The sequence below is a fragment of the Phoca vitulina genome, unplaced genomic scaffold (genome assembly GCF_004348235.1).
Source record: "Phoca vitulina isolate PV1807 unplaced genomic scaffold, GSC_HSeal_1.0 scaffold82, whole genome shotgun sequence".
NCBI lineage: Eukaryota > Metazoa > Chordata > Mammalia > Carnivora > Phocidae > Phoca > Phoca vitulina.
The window spans coordinates 3,707,506-3,731,343 of NW_022589785.1; the positions used below are offsets into that span (position 1 = coordinate 3,707,506).

The 23,838-nt window shown below is 51.7% G+C and overlaps 1 protein-coding gene across 2 annotated transcripts in view; it reads right to left on the reverse strand.

Moving 5' to 3' along the window:
* The window catches only part of AP1B1 (adaptor related protein complex 1 subunit beta 1), an 89,669-nt gene that overhangs the window by 62,714 nt on the left and 3,117 nt on the right, over positions 1 to 23,838 (reverse strand). Inside the window, exon 2 of one of the 2 annotated variants that reach the window (XM_032394992.1) lies at positions 16,399 to 16,792. The gene's annotated coding sequence lies outside the window, so the exon portion shown is untranslated. Of the gene's footprint in view, positions 1 to 16,398; positions 16,797 to 23,838 lie in introns of those variants that run through there. The other variant, XM_032394993.1, reaches the window with a different exon arrangement.

A 23,838-nucleotide genomic window follows, 5' to 3' on the forward strand; every position in this document is an offset into this window, starting at 1 on the left:
AGGCACAGGAGACTTGAGCAGCAAACTCGCCCTGGGAAAGGCAGGGAAGGCTTCCTGGAGGTGGTGACATCCAGCCCAAGCTGTGAAGGATGATATGGCTACTATCAATAATTGCCATGAACCAGGCATTGTGCTAGGCTCTTCCACGTATTAAGTCACTGGACTCTTCCCAACAGTTTGAGTTTCCATGACTGTCCCCAGGTAAAACTGAGAAAACAGGCCAGTAGGCACACTTCCCTGTGGGCCTGGGTCTCCTCACTCACAGCTCTGCCTGGCAGGAGAGCTAAAAATATAGTACTACTATATTAAGGCACAGCTTAATGTCAAAGACTGGATACTTATGGTTTGCAGAGGTGGGAGCCAGAGCAGGGGAGGGGGAGCCTCTCAGGGGCTTCCCTCTCCACCCCCACCACCGAAGCCAGCTGGTCACTCTGCCTGAGTCCCACTCATCAAATCCTGACAGCTGTGGCTAGAACAGTCACACCTGGGTCTTGCGCATCTCACCCGGTCCTCTGAGACCCCAGGCCCAGGAGGAGCCCCTTGCTTCAGGAGGGTGGCACAGAGCCTATGATGGTCAAGCCCGCCTGGATAGAGAACTGACTTCTCCCAACAAATACACCATTGCTAACAACAACATCACCTCCTGGTTGGACAAGGGTGTTTTAAAAACTTTTCTTCAAGTCCTATTCACTTTCCAACCTGCCCTATTGAGCTGGCTGATGTGGGGCGGGCCTGTCTACCTCTTTTAGCCTCAGTTTCTCCTCCTTGTGAACCCTGTACTCAATTATGGGCCAAGCACCATCATGTGCCCTTGACGTCCATCCCTTCATGTCACCTTCACCATTCTCAAGAGGTGGGGGCTACAATTATCCTCACTTTATAGGTGAGCACGCTGAGGTCTAGAGAAGACGAGGAACTTTCCTACTTTCACAAGGCACCAATGGACTGAGCTGGGAGTGGAGGCTGGTGACGGTAGGGCCCATGCTTTCCCCTTCCCCCACCCATACCTGCCTCACGGGGTTTCATCCAATCAGAAGAAGGTTGGGAGTTCTTGTGGTGTCGCGAAATGACCGAGGACCTGCTGCTGGCGCTGTGTGCCCTTCAAAAAGTCCTTTCCTCCTTCTGACACACACAATCTCCCGACAGGTCCTTCCCCACCCTCCCCCCACAGTGGTGCGTAATCAATGAACGTTGCACAAATTAAGTATCATTTCTGCCTATGCCCACTAGAGGGCCCCCAAGTGACACTAACTGCCATGCTTCCCTTCCTATGTAATTGATACAAAGGCAGCCCCACGGCATCCCTGTCCCAACCTTCTTTCTAGATTCTTCTTCCTATGTGATTACTAGTCCTCTACTTCAATTTCTGTTTGCTTGCTGTTTTTATTATTTTTATCCTAGAAATTACTAAGAGTTACCTCAGATCCTTTGCGGAGGGAGGCAGGAGGTGACTTTGTGCACAGTCTCACTAACGAGGCCAGCATTACAGCTGCTGAGGTGTGGGCTGGCTCACTTTGCTGGCATGAGGCTGATGCCGACTGGCTAGGTCCAAGGACCTGGGGGCCAGGAGAGGGGGGCGTCCCCGCAGGACCAGCCAAGAGGGTCCCTGGCTTCATGCAGGATAGAAATCAAATGCGAGCCAAGAAGTGAGAGCAGAGTTTATTAAAGACAGAGCAAGAGGGTAGATAACAAAGCGTCCGCGAGACTCAGGAAGGAAAGAAGAGTGAGTCTCATCTTTGCCGGGGGCCTGGGGTTTTTATTGAGGATTGTGGTCTGGTGCACATGGCTTCTCAGGCATCACAACGGGCGATGGGAGTCTGTGGGTGGGTATTAACACCCTCCACCAGGATGGAGTCCTGTGCTCCCCAGGAGCAGAGTTTGGACCTCAGTATCCAGGTTGGGACACTGCTTTAGAACTCAGTTGGGTAAAGAGGCACATGGGAGCCGGGCTCCCAGCTGGGGCTGAGCTGGACTTCCATGATACTTAGACTCTGCAGCTTCAGCCCTAGATGGCCACCAGGGGGCTCTCAAGCCATGTCCCGGGAGGCGGTGATATCCCTAGGCTGTGACGTAGAGGAAGAATCCAGGGTAGAGGAGTGGGGTTCTCCAAGGTTGAGCAGGGCACATTCCCTGTGCAAGGCAGTCAGCGACATGTATAGGAACTCTTGGTGCTGTAGCTCATCTGATCCACCTTGGGTAGCTGGGGGTACAAAGCTGGGTTAGTGCCCCTTGGGACCCCCATTGGGGCTAAACTCATGGAAAGGCCTGAGGCTATCATCATGCAGGGTGGGGAGGCTGGAAGGTGGCAGGCCTCAGACTCATGAGGATTTTTTTTTTTTAAAGATTTTACTTATTTGAGAGAGAGCAGAGTGGGGCGGGGAGGGGGCAGAGGGTGAGAGAGAAGCAGACTCCCCGCTGAGCAGGGAGCCCAACAAGGGGCTCGATTCCAGATCCCAGGACCCCGGGAGCATGACCTGAACTGAAGGCAGACACTTAACTGAGCCACCCAGGCGCCCAACTCATGAGGATTTCTGATACTCCTTCCCTGCTCACCAACTGTGTGATCCACCGCCCCCTATTCAGACCTCAGTTTCCCCATCTATACAATGAGGAGGCTGGATCAGATGATCATTCAGGTGGCTTTCAGCCCACCAGTAATAATGGTGATGATGGTGGCAAAGATGATAACCGTACCATTTGCCAAGAACTCATTATGTGCTAGACTCCACACAAAACTCATTTAATTTGACTGTCTCCTTTTATCTACATGGTGTAGGTGCGACTGTCACCCCCATTTCATAGGTGAAAACACAGAGGCTCATACAGCTGCAAAAGAGTTGGGCTAGGAGAGAGATAATACAGCTGGTAAGAGCCCAGCTCAGGTTCCGCTGTTTCTGGCTGTGTGACCCTGGACAAGTCACTCACCCTCTCTGTGCCTGTTTCCTCTGATGCCCGCTCCACAGGGCTGCCATGAAGACCAAAAGCAGTAATGCCAAATGCCTGGCATGCGGGGAGCACAGCACATCCATCATTGTTCCATATTAAATGCCTTATTGGGGCACCTGGGTGGCTCAGTCATTAAGCGTCTGCCTTCGGCTCAGGTCATGATCCCAGGGTCCTGGGATCAAGCCCCGCATTGGGCTCCCTGCTCCGCGGGAAGCCTGCTTCTCCCTCTCCCACTCCCCCTGCTTGTGTTCCCTCTCTCACTGTGCCTCTCTCTGTCAAATAAATAAATAAAATCTTAAAAAAAAATAACTTATTAAAAAAAAAATAAATGCCTTATTATCTGTGGCTGGGATGTGAACCACAGTCCACTTGGTCCCACAGCACCAGCTCTCCACCCTCTGGGTAAATCCCTGCTGAAGCAGGAGATGAAATGCTGTCTGGGTTGAGGACTCGGATTTCATGACAGGCTCAGGTCGTCCCAGCCGCACAGCAGGCTTGCCAGTCGCCCAGAAAGCTGCCCGGTTCCGCTCTCGAGCCAGACGGGGCTGCCCCCGGTGGGGGCTGCACAAGCATTTCTGCCCACCTGGCCAGCAGCCTTCTGCCACCCCATCCCGGCAGGCCCACAGCCAGCCTCTGCCCTCAGGAGCTTCCCATCTGCTCCTCAACGAACTCTCTGAGCCTCCTCTGCAAGGCTCACCTGCTAGATAATGGAATACCTCATAACCTCCCATGGGCTGCCCTTTGGAAGATGTCGCTTCACTGCCCCCCAAGCTGGCTTCCTGCCTGATCCCTTACCTCGTAACCCCCGAGCTGGCTGATTCCCTTGCCCCCACCTAGCTCATCTGCCTGGGTACCAAGCAGACACGGTTCTCGAAGATGACATTGCTGGTATCTGTGTCTGGTAGATGCCATCAAGAGATAGAACTGGCAGTGTTCCTGGTCTCCTGGGTCCCTACTATCTGGTTTCTACAAAAGTTGCTGTTCTTTGCAAACAGGGTAGCACCTGGGAGTGGGGCGCTTGCTGCCCCTCAGTGCCTGACAGAGCCGGGCACACAGTGGGGCTCATGAGAATGTGAGTGAATGAATGAATGAATGAATCAATCAATCAATCAATCAAGTGAAAGAATAAACGATGCAGGGCCAGGTTTGGTCTCTGGATGCGGGGGACTCCGGGGCTCTCAATGGCACTGGGAACCCTGGATCTGGGTCCTGGTTCTGTCTGCCACCACTCTGCAGCTCTGGGACCTTGGGCAAAGTTCTCAACCCATCCCAAGCCTGTTTCTTCTTCTGTAAACCAGGGAGAGTAACAGTCCCGGCCTCCAGGAGCCAATGTGGAGACACCGTGGAGAGAAGTGAGCACAGCCTGTTATGATGACCCACCCTATGAATGCCCGCCGTCCTGAGCCACCTGGGAGCTAGAGGTGGGTCTGGAGGTGCACGCGTGATGCTCAGCTGGTCGTGAGGGTGCTGGCATGAAACCTTGGTGCTGAACTTCTGTCAGCCCAGCTGGGGCAGGACGTGGGGCAGGAAGCCACAGGTGTGAGCCCCCTGGCCGGCTCGGTGGTCCAGCCCTGTTTACACTCCACCCGGTGTGGCACGTGGCCTCTGGCAGTGGCCTCCTCTCCACCCTCCCATCCCCAGCTTCCCCCGATCCAGCCTCGAGTCAGACGGAGCCTTCAAATATTGCATCTGAGACATGGTCAGCCCCTGCCTGAACCCCTCTCAGAAACTTCCCTGGTCCAGCTCTCCACACGGCATGAAGCTCCTAGCCTCTGCCTTCTCCTCCCTCACCCTTCCGCTCTGAGCTCCAACCACCTGGACCTCCTACCCAATTCCTCATGTCATCCTGCCTGTCCTTTGCCCCTTCTCTAGTAACTTCTTGTCACTAGCACGGTAACAAGAATCTGGCTAGGCCCTGTGCTCAGTGTCCTCTCTCCAGGTTGGGGGCCCAACACCAGCTGGGGAGGGGTGGGGAGGAGGAGGGTCTGATCCCAACAGCGCCCTCCAACCCCACCCCATCCCCACGCTCTAGGCCTGCGCCCTGGAGGGCTTTCCTGAGCCTGGAGGAGCCAGGCCTGACCGGAAGCCAGCCCACAGCAGGCACGGTGGGCAGCATTCTCCCCAAGTGCTGCACCAAGCTCTTTCTCTGTAACCTCGAGCTCCTGGTGGCCGTAAATCTTCTCCCCGCAGGGAATGCAGAAGCCCTGCCTGGTAGCTCAGCAAGGCTGACTCCCTCACCCTCCTTCTGGCTCCGCATGCAGAACGCTGTTCCTCTCGGGGCCAGGGCAGGATGCCCAGGACCAAGCAACTGCAGCATCCTCGCTGTTCCCCTTCAAGGCCATCCCGAGGGGCTGGGCTCCCCACTCCCTGCCCTTCCCCTGTCAGCCTCGCTCTGTCCACTGGAAAAACAAGGGGCTTGGGTCTGAGTCTTTTTAAAAATCCTGATGACGCTCATAACCACTGTCCCTCAACAGCACTCACCCCCGCAACACACAATTTTGCACAAAACTTTAGCTACCAATCGCTTCCCCCACCAGATCCGCCCCACACCTGCCTGATTGGGAATGTCTGCATTTCAGGAGCTACTGTTACTTGCAAAAAGCAAGCTGCAAAACAGAATGTATAACCTTCTTTAAACCTAAATATCAGGGGCGCCCAGCTGGCTCAGTTGGTGAGCGTGTGACTCCTGATCTCGGGGTTGTGAGTTTGAGTCCCACGTTGGGTATAGACATTACTTAAAAATAAAATCTTTTTTGGGTGCCTGCGTGGCTCAGCTGTTAAGCGTCTGCCTTCAGCTCAGGTCATGATCCCAGGGTCCTGGGATCGAGTCCCACATCGGGCTCCCAGCTCGGCAGGAAGCCTGCTTCTCCCTCTCCCTCTCCCCCTGCTTGTGTTCTTGATCTCGCTATCTCTCTCTCGAATAAATAAATAAAATCTTTAAAAAAAAAAATCTTTTTAAAAAAACCATAAAAATTAACATTTACTTGTAAATGCATAAAAGGATCTGGAAGAATATATATCATAAATGGTTCCAGAGCTTATTTCTGGAGAGTAGGATTATGGGAGCTTTCACTGTCTACTTCAGACATTTTTATAACTGAATATTTTTTTAACAAATGCATGCTACTTTGAGGGCTTTTTTTCCCCATCTAAAATATAATCCTATAATATTATCGCCAACAATCTCAAATTCTCCAGACCCTTGATCCTTTTGTTGAGCAAGAATGATAATGAGAACTCAGGTTTTTTGGGACGCCTGGGTGGCTCAGTCGTTAAGCGTCTGCCTTTGGCTTGGGTCATGGTTCCAGGGTCCTGGGATCAAGCCCTGCGTCGGGCTCCCTGTTCAGTGCAGAATCTGCTTCTCCCTCTCCCACTCCCCCTGCTTGTGTTCCCTCTCTCACTGTCTCTCTCTCTCTGTCAAATAAATAAATAAAATCTTAAAAAAAAAAAAAAGAACTCAGGTTTTGGAAGTCTGAGTGATAAGAGATCAACAGGATTAAGACCATGACTTGACACTTAACCACTGGGTTCCTCTGAGCAAGGTAATTAATTCACTTATTTAGGCCTCGCTTTATTCTCAAAAATGGGGTTAGTAGTAACTCCTACACCTCAGAGGACTTCTTACATTGGCAAGAAGAAAAATGTAACCATGTCTTTTTCTCTCTCTCTCTCCTCTTTTTTTTTAAAGGAAAGACTCTTGAGTGAGGCAGACTCTTAAGACTCTTAAGACCCTGCCTGGGTCCCCAATGGAGGTGCCACATCTTATACCTCCTTCCATTGGCCCTGGCCAATGTCTTCCCAGCTGTTGGGTCTCACCCTGGACCCCTGGAAAGTCCCCACAGGGCCAGGAGCCTCTAGGACAAATGTGGCTAATGGAATCTGTCCTGGACTTTTGTGTCTGGCTCCAGTTCAGCAATGGGGATATAAAAAACCCAGACATCACCTCATCGCTGTTTCATCAAAAAAGGAGACTTTCTCCCTGCACATCCCTGCAGAGGACAAATTCCTGCTGGCTGTGTGGCCTGGGAGGGAGCAGGAAGAGAGGAAGAGGGAAGCTGGGGAGTTCTCCCCATCTTGGGGGTTACAGGGCAGCCCGGGGGTCGTCATTACAGGCCTGGGACTGGCTCCTTGGTAACCACGACGACCCCGCTCCCAGGCACTGTGTGGGCCCCTGACAAGCATAAGCCCCTGTGCCCCTCCCAACATCCTGTGAGGGAGGTACTGGATCCCTTTTGTCTGAGGTCACTGAGCTACGGCCAGGATTTGCCCCCCAGTCCAACTGACTCCAGAACAAGTGCTCTCAGCTTCCTGGGAGCCAAGAGGCCTGTGGCTTAAGTACAGTTCTCCTCAAATGCCATGTGCGACCTTGGACAGGTCTGAGACCCTTCCTGAGTATCCCCTCAGGGATTTTCAGGGGAAAACTCCAGGCCAACCAACCACCGCCTCTAGAATAGTTCTGCCATGAGTTTACATGTTGGGCTTTCCTGGAAGATCTGGTCTGAACACAGGGCCTGACAGCCTCAGAAAGAAAAATAAAACAAAAAGCAAACAAACAAAACCTCCACAGGACCAGAGAGTCTCCAAGAGCTAGTACAGGAAGGTTCCCCATGGTCCTGGAAACCCAATGTGCTCTTTCTAGAGGTCAATCCAGCCCCGCCAGCAGCCCCCAACCCTGCCTGCTCTGTCACCTGGCTCAGGGTCCTCATGGCTTCTTCTCTATTCCTGCACTGGAGACCCTCTAGGCTTCTCAGGACTCCTCAGCAGGGCTGCCCAAGGCCAGTGCCCCAGCACGACTAGACAGAGGTGGGCCTCACCGACCCCCATGCCCTGTCTTCCTTTCCTTTCCCAGTCTTCAAGGTCATTGCCAGGACAGGGGGCCCAAGTGTGTTTCAGGAAAAGCTATGAATCCAGATTTTTATGTTAAATCACCCAGCTGTTAAATGTTGACAAGTGTACCAGTCATTTGCTATGTGATCTTAGACCCATTCCCTGCCCTTCCTCTGCTTTGCTTGGCATCCCAGGGGCTCAACCCTGTGAACTACATTTCCCAAGCTCCTCTGCCAACTGATTCTAGTTAGGTTCAGCCAATGAGTCTGGGACTCAGACCCAAGCTGGGACTCAGACTGAAGAAAGACTGGCAGGCGGGAAGAGGTCAGGCTATTTCCCATCTTTCCGTGCATGCCAGGGTCTCCTCCAAAGCTTCAGTGCCCTCCAGCCAGCCCATCCTCCATGGGTCCAGGCCACAAATTTGGGTAACCACCCCTCTACTGCCTCCTGTTTGGTCTTTCAAAATTGTCCTTATTGACTCCTCTAAAGTGGGCTCTGTTTTTCTGACTGATATGGCAATTAATTCAAATCCTCTTTATTCTTTTTTTCTTTTAAGATTTTTTTCATTTATTTGAGAGAGAGAGAGAGAGGAAGAGAGAGAGAGCACAAGCAGGGGGAGCGGCAGAGGGAGAGGGAGAAGGAGACTCCCCACTGAGCAGGGAGCCTGATGAGGGGCTCAACCCCAGGATCCCCAGATCATGACCTGAGCTGAAGGCAGACGCTTAACGACTGAGCCACCCAGGCGCCCCTCCAAATGAGATGTTTTTAATACCCTTGGGTGGGGGGAGGGGCCAAGCGAAGCTGGTCCACAGGCCACATCAGCCTGTGGGCTGCCTGCTTGTGACCTTCACTTTGCAGGTGGCAAATATTCTCTCATGTATTCCCCTGCCTGAGCATCCCAAATCCCATGATATTAATGGGAGAGGACAGATGACCCCCATTCCACAGCGGAAACTGGAGCTCAGGCAGGCATGGCTACTGACCAAGACACCCGATTCCCAGCCCTGTGCTCAGTCTGGAACCCCAGCCAGCTTCCTGTTAGCCGCCTTCCTCCCAGTCTTCAAACCAGCGCACGCGTCCCCTGATGCTCTGACCCCCAACAGAGTGAACTCCTGCCAGGGGGCTCCCCCTCAGTGTCACCCGGAGAGTGGGGAAGGGGTGGGGGTCTTTGGGGTCTACATACCCAAGGACATCACAGAACTGGGCACCAAGTAAGAGTAATAATAATGCCAACAACAATAATACAACCTAATGTTTATTCACATCAGTTCCTTCTGCATGTGGGAAGGAAGGAAGGGCTGAGGGTCTTGCATCCCTGACTTCCAGGGGTCAGATGGAAGTTTGGAAAAGCTCAGAGCAGAGGCCTTCATAATTAAAACAAGCCAATGACCAACCTAGCGGGGGCCTACTACATTCCCGGGGCAACTTCAGGTGCTTTATCTCTTAATCCTCAAGTATCCGGAGAAAACAGAGGCTCCTTAAGGAGGCCCATCGGGTTCCACAGCAGAAAGGGGTGGAGCTGGGACTCAGACCCAAGTCTCCTTGTGCACAAAGACCATGGCACCCACGTACCCCCTGTGCTCACTCTGGCCTCCCTGCCTTTGCCTGGGCTGTTCCTCCATGTGGGGCTGCCTCCTCGAGGGATCATAAAATGAGTGTCAGACTGGGCTGAAGGGGTCCCCCAGGGCCTGCCGCAGTCCTTCCCCCATCGCTGGGCAGGGCCCTGGACCAACGCCCAGGCTCTGCTGCAGCCTGAGAAGAGCCAGGCAAGCCCTCAGCCAACTGCTGAAGAGGCACAATGGCGGTGGGGAGAGGGGCCTGGGGCAGAGGACAGAGGCTTTTGGTGACCCCAAATCTCTGCCAGGGCATGGTGGGCACTCTGTGTCAAGCCCTGGGCCTCAGCGGTAACAGGGCATCTCACAGGTGTGGGTTTAAGCCTGGCTCTGAATAACACAAGCCCAGGTTTGTCTGGTAACACACAAACCTGCTCTGAAGGACACTTGAGAATCATCCTAGTTGCCTCCAGGGAGGGGCTGGGTGCCTGGGGAGGGAAGAGGGGAAGGGAGACTTTTCACTGTCTACCCTTTGGGCCTTTGGATTTTTAAACCATTAATGAATCATTTAGAAAGTTTAAGCTCTGGTTTGGTGAATCATTGCTGTGTGACCTTGAGCAAGTCACTTAACCTCTCTGAGCTTCTATTTCCCCAGCTATAAAATAGAGTTAATCATAGTGCTTAGTTCATAGGGAAAGAGTAAGGTATAAATGAAAGTATTCACACAAAGTGCTTAGCATGGGGCCTGAGACACAGTAAAAGCTCTTAAAATGGGATTTCTGTTATTATTATTATTGACCATCTGTCTGTCAGACCCTAAGCAAGGGCTACTGTCACAGTCCCCTGACACCTCCCAAGATTGCTTCCTGAAGACTGAGGCCATTCCAGCAAATGCCAGCTCCGGTACTATTAGGTCTGCGACTTGAGCAGATCATGTCATCTCTCTGTGCCTCGGCTTCTTCCTCTGTGAAACAGAGATACTAGAACTTGCCCGCTATTCACAAGATTATTAACAATCAAGATTTAGTCATTCAACATTTCCCAGTGATCTCTGTACCACATATGGTGGCAGGCATGGGAGGGGTGATGCCAAGGTGAGGGCAAGGGGCTCACAGTCCGGTGGGAGGCAGCTACATTAATAGATGCTTGCAACAAGAGAGAGAAGTGGTGGATGGGGGGAGAGGGAGCTAAGAGAGGCCAGCTGAGGAACCTAACCCAGCCTGGGGTGAAAAGGGCACCAAGGAAGCCTTCCTGGAAGAGGTGTTACCCACAGCTGAGCACTGAGAAATGACCAGAGGTTGGTCAGTCAGAGGAGAAAGAGGGTCAGAAAATGCCCTGCAGGGCGCCTGGGTGGCTCAGTTGGTTGAGCGACTGCCTTCAGCTCAGGTCATGATCCTGGAGTCCCGGGATCGAGTCCCACATCGGGCTCCCTGCTCAGCAGGGAGTCTGCTTCTCCCTCTGCCCCTCCCCCCTCTCATGTGCTCTCTCTCTCTCTCTCTCTCTCTCTCATTCTCTCTCTCAAATAAATAAATAAAATCTTAAAAAAAAAAAAAAAAAAAAAAAAGAAAATGCCCTGCAGGCAGGGGTAGCAGTAAGAACAAGGGCTAGAGGTGGAAGACCCAGTGGGTTGTTCCAGAACGAGCAGGACGTGAAGCCAGCCCCAGTGAGGGCAGTGGGAAGGGGAGAGGAGGCTTTTGTCACTGACCGGAGAGGACTGCCTGGTTTCAGACACCAGGTCGACCACTTATCTGCTGTGTAACTTGGGCAATTACTTAGCTTCTCTGTGCCGAATGAGGCACACAGTGCTTATCCCACGCTGTTGTTGTGAGGATAAAAGGGAGTTAATTCACATAAGGTGCTTAGAACAGGGCCTGGCACACAGCCCGGTTCTGTTCTGTCCTCCACAGGCCCAGGCATGCCGTGGCCTTCAGGGAGATGATGCTGACTCAGTGTGTGCTGAGTGGATGAAAAAGTGAGCAAACAGGGCGCCAAGCTCTCCGACAGCCCCATGCCCCCACCATGCCGACCCCAAGGGCTGGAGCCTGCTCTGGCCTCCCCACCTTCTGCTCACCACTGAGCTGGGATCACACAGACGACCTAGAGGGAGAGATGCTCCCCGCCCACCCCCCCCGCCCCGGGGAACCATCTCGGCCACAACATGCCTCGTGCTAGTTCATCCCCCATCTCTGACTCTGTCTGCAGGGACCTCAACTTGAGAGCCCCAGGCTTGGGGGGCTAGGCTGGACCTCAAAGGGGAAGGAGACCCCTCCCTGTTGATGGCCACCTGCTAGTGCTCTGTCTGACACAGGGGTCCACCTCCAAACACTCAGGTCTGACTCTCCCGATCTTACGGATGAAGAGACCGAGGTTCAGGGAGGTGAGGACTGGCCTGGGGGGAAAGGGGAGTCGCAGGCTCCAGAGCTGGGCTTCTCCACTACCCCCATCACCCAGCCTATCTTAGCTCTCTCTTGTTTGCCTGGCCTGGTTGCTGAGGCCCCTGTTCAGACACACAGGAGACCCAATTCCAAGGTGAAAGATTCACGGTCGGGGGGAGATTAAGAGAAATCAGAAGGATGGATGGCAGTGTTGACACCGTCAAGGTCATTCACACTGTACAAAAGGGGGAACTGAGAGCAAGAGAGATGCCGTAAGCCACTCTGAGCTGCTCAGCCCATTCACGGTAGGGCTGTGGTGGGACCTTGTCCTTCCTCTCAATACGCAACGTGCCCCAGTATCCCAGGTGCCCAGGGAAGCCCAGCAGGTTGGGCACGCTGTCTGCAAATGGGAACCAGGAAAAAAGGGAGAAGGAGTGGTTGGCAGGCAGTTTTGGTGGAACGAGCTCGGAGGGAGCTGAAAGGCGGTCCTGCGGGTCCAGAGCGGGGACTAGCACCCATCAGGGGAAAGCACGCCCCTCTATCTGTGCCCTCTGCCCACCACAGCAACAGGGATGCTGCAGACGCTGCTGCGGCCCTGGCTGAGTCCGCAGCCCAGCTCACAGCTCCGCAGAGGGAGGGATGTGGGAGGAGATGCTGAGTCGGACTCAGCCTGCTCTAGATCCAGCTCCAGCCGCAGTGAGAGCAGAATGCCCAGAAGGGCCTCCTGGGGGATGGCCCGGTGACCTTACCCAGCAGCTAGGCGGGAGGAGAGGTCAGGAGCAGGGCTTCAGTTCTCTGCTCGGCCAGACCCGCAGGCCCAGAGAAAGGGTCCTAGAGAAAGGGGGCAAGAAGGGGGGTTTGGGGCCGCCAGAGGAGAAGCTTCTTCAGGCCCCAGGCCTGGGTCTATAAAGGGCAGCGCCGGGAAGGGGCAGCCAGGCCCTGCCCTGGGGGGCAGGCGGGGGGGAGTTGATGGTCTGGGAAGAGGACAGGGGAGATGGAGCCCTGGTACCATTCACTGTGTGACAAGATAGCTGAGATGAGGTGACAAAAGGCACTTGATGATCCTGATATTAACGAAAGCAACAATAATAGTAATGGTTCCCATGTATTACGTGTAGATGCTGGGCCAGTCACTGTGAGCCTCAGTCCAGCCCCACCCCGGGGGACACTATTTTTTCCCCATTTCACAGATAACAGAGGCCCAGAATGACAACATGATGCCCTGCTCCATCCCAGCCTGGAGACGCTTGTGTGCCCCTCCTCCCAGGCTCTGAGGTCCAGGCCAGCAGGGCTCTGTCTCTTGCAGGCCCTGCTCTAGCCTCTTCCCAGTGCCTTAAGTGCAAGCTGCACTCAGTACTCAAGATCAGTGGACACATGAAGCCAGCCCCACCAGGGGGCAGACAGAGGGAACATCCCATCTCCCCGCCCTTCTCTAAGTGGAGAAGCATCCAACCTCGCGTCTGTACCCAGCAAAACTGAGTCTGATCTCACAGTGTCTCAAGAGGTGGCCAAGGCCTGGAAAATCACCCCCCTTTCACGTCCTGAAAGTGGCGCCATCAGGCCTATGGGAAAGAGGGGAAACCGAGGCTTAGAAAGGCTAGTGATCTGCCCAAGGCTACAGACACTGAACCAGGACTCCCCTCCTGTCTCCCCAACTTGCCCCCCAAACACACGCTGGGTCAGGAGCCCCAATTTGTGACTCCCACAGCCGCTGGACTTGCCCTTCTAGCAGCCCTTATAAAACTGGCTCCTTATTTGTTCACGGTAAGAGGAGCTGGGATTCCTGAGTGCAGGCCTGGGCCTGCAACAAGCCTCAAGAAATGTGTGTTGACTGAACAATGAAAGAAGGGAAGGAAGGGAGGGAGTCTGAGGGGTGGGGGTGGGCGGTTCAGCTACCGGCCCAGTCACGGGAAGCCATCTACTAGCATCAGGGTTCTTCTGACCCCTAACCCTAGAACTTCTGACATTTTGGGGCTCTCGCACCTCTTGGAGAATCACTCACACAGCCCTGGTGGCTCCTGGCCCCCGGCAGCTCACCCACAGGCACCCAGGAAGAGCGTCTCTGTGCTGCAGGTGGGAAATCCTGTCCTATGTCACCCAGCCCTGTCCTGGGGACACTACAGGTGTGAATGCGCTTCATAAAAGCCTGAGGCACGGCACGCACTTCAGCTGTCTCATCTGGAACCACGAGCCTGCACGTTGCTGCAGCCCCTGGCACACGATACAGTGGTCCTGACACAATTCCTCTGCCTCTTCTGTCCTCAGATGGCCTCTGTGCCACCCCAGGGGCTGCCGCCAGCCAGGGACGTGCAGGAATGCCCGTTAATGCTACTTCAGCCACCAACAGGCATGACAGCCTACGCCAGCCACCTCAGGGGTGGGGGCTGCCTGTTTCTCTTATCTGGGTCCCCTGCTGACTCAGCAGGACCCTGCTTCTCCTCCCTCATTCCCAGCAACACCTTGGTGCCAGGGGGTAGAGGGTGGCAGCGTCCAAAGCTCAGGAACTCTCCTAGTCCCCAGAATGGTGCTGCAGACATAATCAGTAACAGTTGTGTCTATTGAGGGGTTTCTAGGCCAGAAATGGTGTTAGGTTTTTTGCATATGTTTGCCACCAGATCTCAAACGAAGCTGGTATTATTAGCACCCCATTTTACAGATGTAGAAACTGAGGCACAGACGGGAGAGGTCGACTGCTCGAGGTGCCCCGCTGGGAAGTGGGAGGGCCAGCATTCAGCCTTGGGTTGGTCTGACCTGAGCGGTGAGCTCTGAACCACTGGAGGAGTAAGCCTCCCCCAGCAGTTACTGCTGATCTTCTGGAGAGTGCTGCTCCCCTTCACCCATGTAGAGTATCTGTTCTTGGAAGCCTACCACCAGGGATGTTCTGGGTGAGAAGGCAGATTCACATTCACTAGAAATTCTCAGGGGATGTAAGGTTTGCTGAACCTCAACTTGTCTCTTCCTCCGCAGTCAGAAAATATTAAAGCCAGGGGCGCCTGGGTGGCTCAGGCGTTAAGCGTCTGCCTTCGGCTCAGGTCATGATCCCAGGGTCCTGGGATCCAGCCCCGCATCGGGCTCCCTGCTCCGCGGGAAGCCTGCTTCTCCCTCTCCCACTCCCCCTGCTGTGTTCCCTCTCTCTCTGTGTCTCTCTCTGTCAAATAAATAGATAAAATCTTTAAAAAAAAAAAAAATTAAAGCCAGAGGGTGCCATTGCAATTAGGATGGTCTAGTCTCTACATTTTATGAAGGGGGTAAATTGAGGCTCAGAGATACAGGGGACTTGGCCAAGGCATTCCCAAGTCACAGATAATTGGGAACAAACCCAGGACTCCAGACATCAGGTCAATGCTACCTAAAAATCAAAGAATGTGAGCCCAGGAAACAATGTTCAGGGTCCTCTGGCCCAAGCCTCCCATTTTACAGAAGGGGAAAACTGAGACACAGAGAAGAGTCAGGTCTTCCTTTTTTTTTTTTTTTTAAAGAGTGGGGTCAGTCGTTAAGCATCTGCCTTCGGCGCAGGTCATGATCCCAGGATCCTGGGATCCGAGCCCCGTAATGGGTTCCCTGCTCAGCGGGAAGCCTGCTTCTCCCTCTCCCGCTCCCCCTGCTTGTGTTCCCTGTCTCGCTGTGTCTCTCTCTGTCAAATAAATAATTCAATCTTAAAAAAAAAAAAAAGAGTGGGGTCTTCCTAAGAGCGATATACAGGCAGGCAGAATGCACCACTGATGAACCCAGTTTTTTAGTAGCAGTGCAACCTGAGACATATGAGGTGACCTCTCTGAGCCTCATCTGTGAAGTAGAAATAACAAAACCTATAGTGTAGGGTCACTGTCAGCAGTATAAAGGATGTTGGCCCTTAGACCAGCACCCAACACATATTTAGTGCTCAATTCAGGGTATATATTATTAATACTGGTAGGCCGTTGTCATTTTCCCTGTCTGCCATTCTGTCTTCTAGGTCAAACATTTCTCCAGTGTAGTGGGTAAGGCTGTGGACTGCTGCTTCATCCACTTCTTAGCTGGGAAACCTTGGACTGGTTACTATTCTGTGATTCTGGGCCTCAAACACCTCCTCAGTCAACTGGGGACGGCAAGAACAGTACCTACCAGACGGGGCTGTGGTGAGCTGGAAATAACACATGTGTTGGGCTTCATGTAAAGCCAGGCACACAGTAAGTGCTCAATAAATCTGAGCTAGCACTGTTACTTGTTATTGGCATGGCCATGTCTCATCTTTGTCACATCCTAGGCTGCGGGGCGCCTGGTCCACCAGGAAGGGGCTAGTCCCCAACCGCTAGGACTCTCCAGTCTCAGGAGTACTAACGCAGCAAGGGAAGGAGAGCCCAGAGCTCTGCACGTCCACACGGGAGAGCCTGACCCAGCTCTGATTTCTCATGCTTGCCTGCGGGAGGGGAATTCTGAAAATGCTGGACGAAATCCCGGTTTTTGCAGTTACGGAAGTGTCGCGAGCCCCCATTTTACAGGTGCAGAAACTGAGGTCTAAGGAGGGGGAGGTTGCTGCTCAAAGACGCACAGACACATGCCCAGGGCTTGATGCACGGAGTCCTCGCTTGCGGCACTGTCCCCCAGGGAAGAGCCTCTGCCGCAGGAGCCCCTCCCAGAGCCCCGCCTCCTCCGCTCCCGGGTGGGCGTCGGGCCCTCCCGGATGCCCCGCGGCGTCTAGTCTGAGCTTTACTCACGACGAAGGAGACGACGGCAGCGAAGGCCGCCTCCACCTTCCCGCGGTCCCCGGGGATGCCTCTGACCCGATGCCGCGGCGACTAAGGCTGCCGGGAAGTCGGGTCCGGGCTGAACGCTGTGCGCCCGGTTTCTCGGAGCCCGGACCTTTGGAGGAGCGCTCGATAACCTTCGGAGGCTGTTCGGACGTTTCCGGCGCCGAGGGGCGGGGCTGAACGTGACGCAGGCGTGGCCATCGCCGCCTGCAGGGGACGCTGTTGCCAGCGCGATTCGTTCAAGTCGGATTGCGGGCCAAGCATTCTGGAGGCACAGGAAATGGCTCTGTAGTGGTGGGGCCTTGGTGTCTTGCTCCGGAAAATGGGTTTGATGACAAGTTTGGTGAGCCTTCAGTGGAACCTGGATAAATTTATGAAAGGAACTAGAAGACACATGGATAAATATGCAGTTACTCACCTTGCCTCAGTTTGTTCATCTCTAAATGGGGATAATTGTACCTTCCTTCCCTGTGTATATTGTGAGAGTTGCAAACTGTGGGAAAAATACATATAAAGGGCTTGACACCTTGTAAGCACCCGGTAAATGGCAATGTTTGTGATAAGAGACTAAGTGCCCTGCCAAGCCAGGAAATAATGTCCAAGACTTGGTTCCTGCCCTCAAGGACCTCCAACCGCAGAACCAGAAACAAGGCAGCTGGCAGCTGCAGTGAAACGACTGGCTGGGGGTCGGACCTGCCACTGACCACTTGGGCCTCAGTTTCCTCCTCCTTTCTCTGAGGCCCTTTAGCCTGGCTTCCTTGGATTCTGGCTTGTGAAACGCAATCCAAGATGGATTTTTTTTTTTCAAAGATTTATTTGTTTGAGAGAGAGAGCATGAGCACACAGAGGGAGAGGGAGAAGCAGACTCCCTGATGAGCAGGGAGCCCGACGCGATCCCAGGACCCTGAGATCATGACCTGAGCCAAAGGCAGATGCTCAACCGACGGAGCCACCCAGGCGCCCTAAGATGGATTATAATTAGATGCATAAGGTGGAGTAGAAATCATAGGAAGTCACCACCAATTGGCATTTATTCATACAACAAATTTCACTGAGCTAACACTCTGGTACCAGATCTTAGGGAAGCAACATTGAATAAGAGATGGCTCTTGCCCTTGTTGGAGCTCACAGATCCATTAGGAACAAATAAATAGCACTTTAGAATAGAGTTAGGGCTAGAATGTCAGAAAGACAGAGGGGCTGTGGGAGCCTAAAGGAATCAGCTAACTTTGGGGGTTAGGGAAAGTACCTGAAGGAGTGAGTAACATGAAGTAGCTGAAGGATAGGAAGGAGTTATGTGAAGGAGGGGGAGAGAGTGAATATTGGAGTGAGGGAAAGGGTTTCAGACAAGAAGCTCAGGGTGAAAGAGAGTATGGCAGAATCAAGAATTTCATGGAGGCAGCCCTGGAAGGCGGAAGAGATTTGGGGAGAGAGAGATGTGGGCAGGGGAGGGCATAAGAGTTCTCTCTTTCCATTCTATCCAGTCCTGCCCCCTCCAAAGCCACCAGCAGGGCACATTCTTGTGTCCTTCTATCTGTGCCTCGCGTGTTTATGTCCCCACAGTTGGTTCGCCCATTGCACACATCCTGAGCCTCAGGTGCAAAGACCATTCATTCCCTGCACCCACAGGTCAGAAGGCACAGGCACCATGGACCCTAGCACATGCCATCATCTAGGACCCAGGACATACACTTTAGTAATGTGCAGGGCACAAGGCACATGGAGAAGGACGAAGGCATTCCTGGGAGAGATCCAGTCATGAACAAAGACAGGAAGGTGGGACAGGGTGGCTTTCTAGAGCCAGGCTGCGAAATTTTGTGCCTGGTGAGTGCTTTAACGTCTCTGGGCCTTGATTTTCTTACCAGAGCTTCTTAGAATGGATGTGACACCTAAATGGGAGAATGTGTGTAAAAGGCAAGAGCAGGAGCTCAATCAATGAACTTGGAGGATTGGCTGAGAACAGATTTGAAGGTAGTGCTGCTCTAGGGACACTGGGTCAGAATGCACCTCCCCAGGCCCCTCCACCAGAGATTCTGGCTTGAGGATCTGGGTGGACCTGGGAATATGCATTGGTGACCGGCACTGAGGCAGAATTATTTCTAAAATTTTAATAAAAAGCACATTAGCTCCACTAACTCCCCCTAAGACAGCAAAGACCTCAAGGTCAGCTCTGTCTCCTCCATCTTGCACCACTAACTTCCCCAGAAGCCAGAAAGCAGTCAGGCACCCTGGTATGTGTGACTGAGTCCCCAGTCCAGGTCCAGTCTGGGCTCCTGTCTATTACAGGTGCCTGGCAGTTTTGTCTATGGTAGGCGTCTGGCTCAGGACTGAGGAAGACATTTCAGAAACTTTCCTGGCATGTCTCCTCCCTGCTGGCATTTGCTGCTCTTGGGTGGTCCCTTGTGTCTTCACGCAGCCTGACTGCAGAGCGACAGGCCAGGGTGCGGCTGCCCCCAAGTAAGGCAAGCTTCATGTCCACCAAGCCCAGGGCCATGCGCACTTGCAGGAGCCTCTTTTAAAGCCCAGGAATGCCTCATTTACCTGCCAACACTGACCATCAGGAATGACCTTTTTTTTTTTTTAAAAAAGATTTTATTTATTTATTTGATGGGGGGCGGCGGAGAGCACAAGCAGGGGGAGTGGCAGGTAGAGGGAGAGGGAGAAGCAGGATCCCCACCAACCAGGGAGCCCGATTCGGGGCTCAATCCCAGGACCCTGGGATCATGACCTGAGTTGAAGGCAGACATTTAACCGACTGAGCCACCCAGGTGCCCCAGGAATGACCTTTTATTCAACTGATAGTTCTCCCCTCAAGCCCCAACACCCCCAATTTAAACTCACTGACATATAACTTTCTAAAATTATTCTACGTACTGCTTTCTCCTCTGGAATAAAGAAATAAAACATCACTGAAACCTTTTTTTCCCCCTGAGAACCATTGTGGAAACTGGAAGTGCAGGAGGCCTAGGTGTGAGCCACAGCCCCTCCACTACCTTGCTCTGTGACCTTGGCAGGTCACTTTCTTTCTCTGACCTAGATGTCCTACTCTGTGCTAGAAGATACCCTGCAGATCTAGCAGAGTTGTTGCAGACACCACATATGTAGGTGGTCAGCACGGCAGGCAGGTGCTCACCACACGGAGGTTGCCAAAATTGGTTTCTGGATTACTCAAGATCAATCATGGCTCCATGGCTACTTTCTACTTATCAGTGTCTCCTCAGGTCAGGTCATCCAGAAAGCTGAGTTGGCTGTCATTTTCACTTCCTGACTATACTGCCTGGAAAGCCTCCTCCCCCAGACACAATGCCAGTTCTCAACACCCCTTGCTTCCACCATGGTGACAGAAGGAACCCCCAGAGCAAAGCCCCAACCGGCTGTGATGTAACTGGGAAAGTGTTGGGTCCATTTCTAAAGCAGTGGTCCTATGGAACCTAGTTGGGCCTTCCCATGAATGTGAAAGGTGGTAGAACAATCCTATAGTTCAGTATACCTGCTGCAATGGAATCCATTAGACCTGAGTTCCAATCCCAGCTCCACCACTTTCTAGCTGTGTATCCTGGGGCAAGTCACTCAACCTCTGAGCCTCCAATTCCCAGACCATGAAGTGGAGATAGTAACAGTATCTATCTACATCATAGGGTTACAGAGATAAGAAGGGTCGGGGTAAAATCAAAGGCACCTCCTCCCCTCCTTGGCTGAGAGCCCTCATTCCTATGGTTGCTTAGCCTCTTGCTCTAGGTAACAAGAATATGACAGCCCTAGAGCATGTGTAACACAGCAAACCTCACCTAATTGCTAGAACTGGTCCCTTAGGAAAGACCAATGAATCACCTCACTCCTACTCTCAGGAATCACAGCCCCAAATCATTCATTCATGATTACCCACAAAGGGAACTGCAGCGGGGCTGATAGGGTGGATCAGTAAATCCACCCACCAGCCCATGACCTTTGCTGCAGAATTCAGCTTCCCACCTGGTGCCACCCCAGGGCACAGACAAGTGGGCAGGCAGGCAGGCAGGCCTGCGGCAGGATTTCATCAGCTGTGGGCCAGTCCCCTGGGGGTTAACCTGTGGGTGGACACTAGGAGGAGGAGGCTTATGCAAAACTGCACGTAGTTAAGTTTTTGCTGTTTCCTTCATAAAGGGAATAGAGGAAGGGAGGCTGCCTCCCTTTACTATAAATCAAGCCCTGCAAAAAATAGGACATCTCTAAGGAGAGGGAGGAGGAGGGGAGAGATAAGGAGGACAGAGAAATTGTGGGGAAAGGAGGAAGGATGTGATACAGGGAGAAGGAAAAGAGAGAGGAAGGGGAAAGAAGTGGAGAAAGGACAGGGAAAGGGAGACTGAGAATGTGGGGTACAATTTAGGGAAAGAGAGACAAGGAGAAAGAGAAATGCTCAGTTCTTCATAGATAGATACACTTGATCTTAGCCAAAAGGCTGAGAAGCAATCTTCATAAATATGTACAAATAATTGCTGAAGTCAAAAAGGAAAAGGAATACTAGGGGAGTCTGCAGACAACGGAGTGGACAGGGCTGTAGACCCAGCAAAAGTGACCACACAGCGGGGGTCGGGACGCTCCAAGCTTTCGCGAGGGCTGGGGGAGGGGGGGTGTTAGCGTGGCTCACTTTTAAGCCTTTTCCAGTCGTCCTGCGGTGGCCTCCCTCCAAGGGCCCAGCTAGCCGGGAGCTGTCCAGATGCCCGGTGCTGAAACGTCAAGGCGCTCACTGGTCTGCCTGTCAGGCAAGACTGCTCAGCCACTGGACAACTCCTTGTTAGGCACCTACCATATGCCTGCCATTGTTCCAAGTACCGAGGAAAGCAGCAGTGAATAAAACAGACAAATGTCTGGGCCCTTATGAAGCTTACAACCCACGGGAGAAGAGAAGACAAGATAAGAGAGATAAGAACTATCCATGTTAGAAAAGGTCACTTCTAAAAAAAGAAAAAAGTGTCACTTCTTTTTTTTGAAAGTTTCAATGTTATAAATTGTTATTTTCAAGCAAGGGTCATTTATAAAATGTAGCCCTAGTTAAATAATAGCTGGTGCTGGACTTTATATCCCTTGCCACTATATATATATAAATGTATAAATATATGTGTGTGTGTGTATATATATATGTAAAAATATAAAGAACATTTATAAATATAAATGTATATATATATATATAGGCTGAAGACACAGAATGTTCTATGTGATTTGTCATTTCACTCTTAACAAAATGCTAAATCAGTCACAATTTTCATACAGTATTTAATGAGAGAAAAGGTCACATTTTATGGAGAAAAATAAAGCAGGAAGAGAATGAAGAGCTATCAAATGCACCCCTAAACAGTGGTCACATGCTGTTCCCCAGAGAGGAGACACAGTGGTGCAGGATGCCAAGGCTAGGAATGAGCCCTTACATAAAGGATATGCTGACATTGGGTCACAGGTCACAGGGACTCTCAGTTGGATGACGCATCCGGGCACCTTGGTGCCTCAGTTGGTTAGGTGTCTGCCTTCAGCCCAGGTCATGATCTCAGGGTCCTGGGATTGAGCCCCGTGTTGGGGCTCCCTGCTCAGTGGGGAGTCTGCTTCACCCTCTCCCACTGCCCCTTCTCCTCACTCATGCGCAAGCGCTCTCTCTCAAATAAATAAGATTAAAAAAAAAAAAAAAGGATGACCCGTTGGAGGCCAGACTCCAACCCTCGCCTGTTCCCTCTCTGGGTGCATCTCACTCCTTTACCCTCAGGCCATCTGTGTCCACTGTGCCAGAGAAGTGAGTTTCCACCCTGTGTGTCCAACATCAGTTTAGTCCTGGATTTGAGACACTGGGCTCATTTCTGCTTTATCAGTGGGTCAACTCAGGCAACCCCCTTCCTCACTTTACTTCCTCAGTTTATTCGTGTATAAAATAGCAACAATCATCCTTGTCTAGTGAACAAGGTTTGAGGAGGTACCAAGGAGAAAGTGGTGGCTGAGTTCTCTCTGCAGTACACATATGGGGGAGGGGGGCGGGGGAGGATTTCCCCTCATTGAAGTCTCATTCTTTAGAGTCCCCAGTGCTCAACACAAGGTCTAATCCCATAGATGCTGAGTGAATGAAGTGAGTGACAGCAATGTTCGGTTGATATTCAAGGAGAGCTGTATACTGCTTTATCCTTCACACTGCAGCCCTGTTCCTGAAGAGCAGTAACCTTGGGGTCCACAGGGATCCTAGATAGTTTTGCCATAAGCTTCTTTGCTGCAAGCGTTTTCACCACATAACTATTTGGCTGTGAGGCAATTTTCCCTTAAAAGATTAAAAAATAACTGGTTGATAGTTTGGTTTGATAGTTTGTAGGTCTCATCAACTGCCTGACAGTTTGGTTTCATTTCTCCATTGACACAGTGCTCCCATTCATATATAATATAAACAGTAGCCATTATGAGGGTCTGTACAGTGGTGCAGAATTTTGAACCCACATTTCCCAAAGAACTTTGGAATGTCTATCAACGACATGTGACATTATGCCAAGAACAAGTAACGGTGTAGAGCAGGCTTTCACAATGCAATACAAAACTCAGTTACAAATATGTATCCTAGTATTTGGAAATGGATACCTGTCTTAATGAAGGAAGAATTTTTAGCATAAAAAAGAAAAAATGTGATGCTAAATGAGATGAATCAGCAAGCCAAAAAAAATGTGTAATACTATGAATAAATGATTTTGAGACAAGTGCAAGTACAATCCACAAAATAAAGTCAGTTATTTGAACAGCATTGCCATGAATCTACACACAGTTAAAATGTATTCAAATATTTTGTATTTTGCAATAGTCTTTAAAATTTTGTTATTCAGGGTTGCCTGGCTGGCTCAGTCAAGAGACCGTGCAACTTTAGATCTAGGGGTTATGAGTTCAAGCCCCATATTGCATGTAGAGCTTACTTAAAAAAACTGTTATTCAATTTTCATGTTTCATTATATCCTTTTTAATGAATGTCTTTCTTTCATTTTTCATGATTTTGCCTCTTATGAGAAAAACAAACATGATCCACAGGAGTCCAGATAGCAGCCCAGAGAGAACACAGGCTGGAGCCCAATTCTGACTGGGTCCTTCAGTGTGGGCCACCATGGGAGACACTTGGGGGCAAGAAGGGCCTATGATCAAATAAGTTTGGACAACACAGCACACTCCACTCACCTTTGGGGGATTTTCAATGTTCATTGCCAAGCCCAGGCTCCAAGAGTTGCTTCAAGAGCCCTATTTAACTCCTTTGGCAATGAAACTCCTCTCTTCCTCTCCTTTTTTGGAGGAACACTTATTATCCTCAAGAAGGTGCCTTGGGAAATACTGGACTAGAATTTGGGAAGAAGAATCCTTCTCCCAGGGAGACAATTTTAGAAGTTTATGGCATTCTGTAACCTCAGTGTTTTGTGTGTG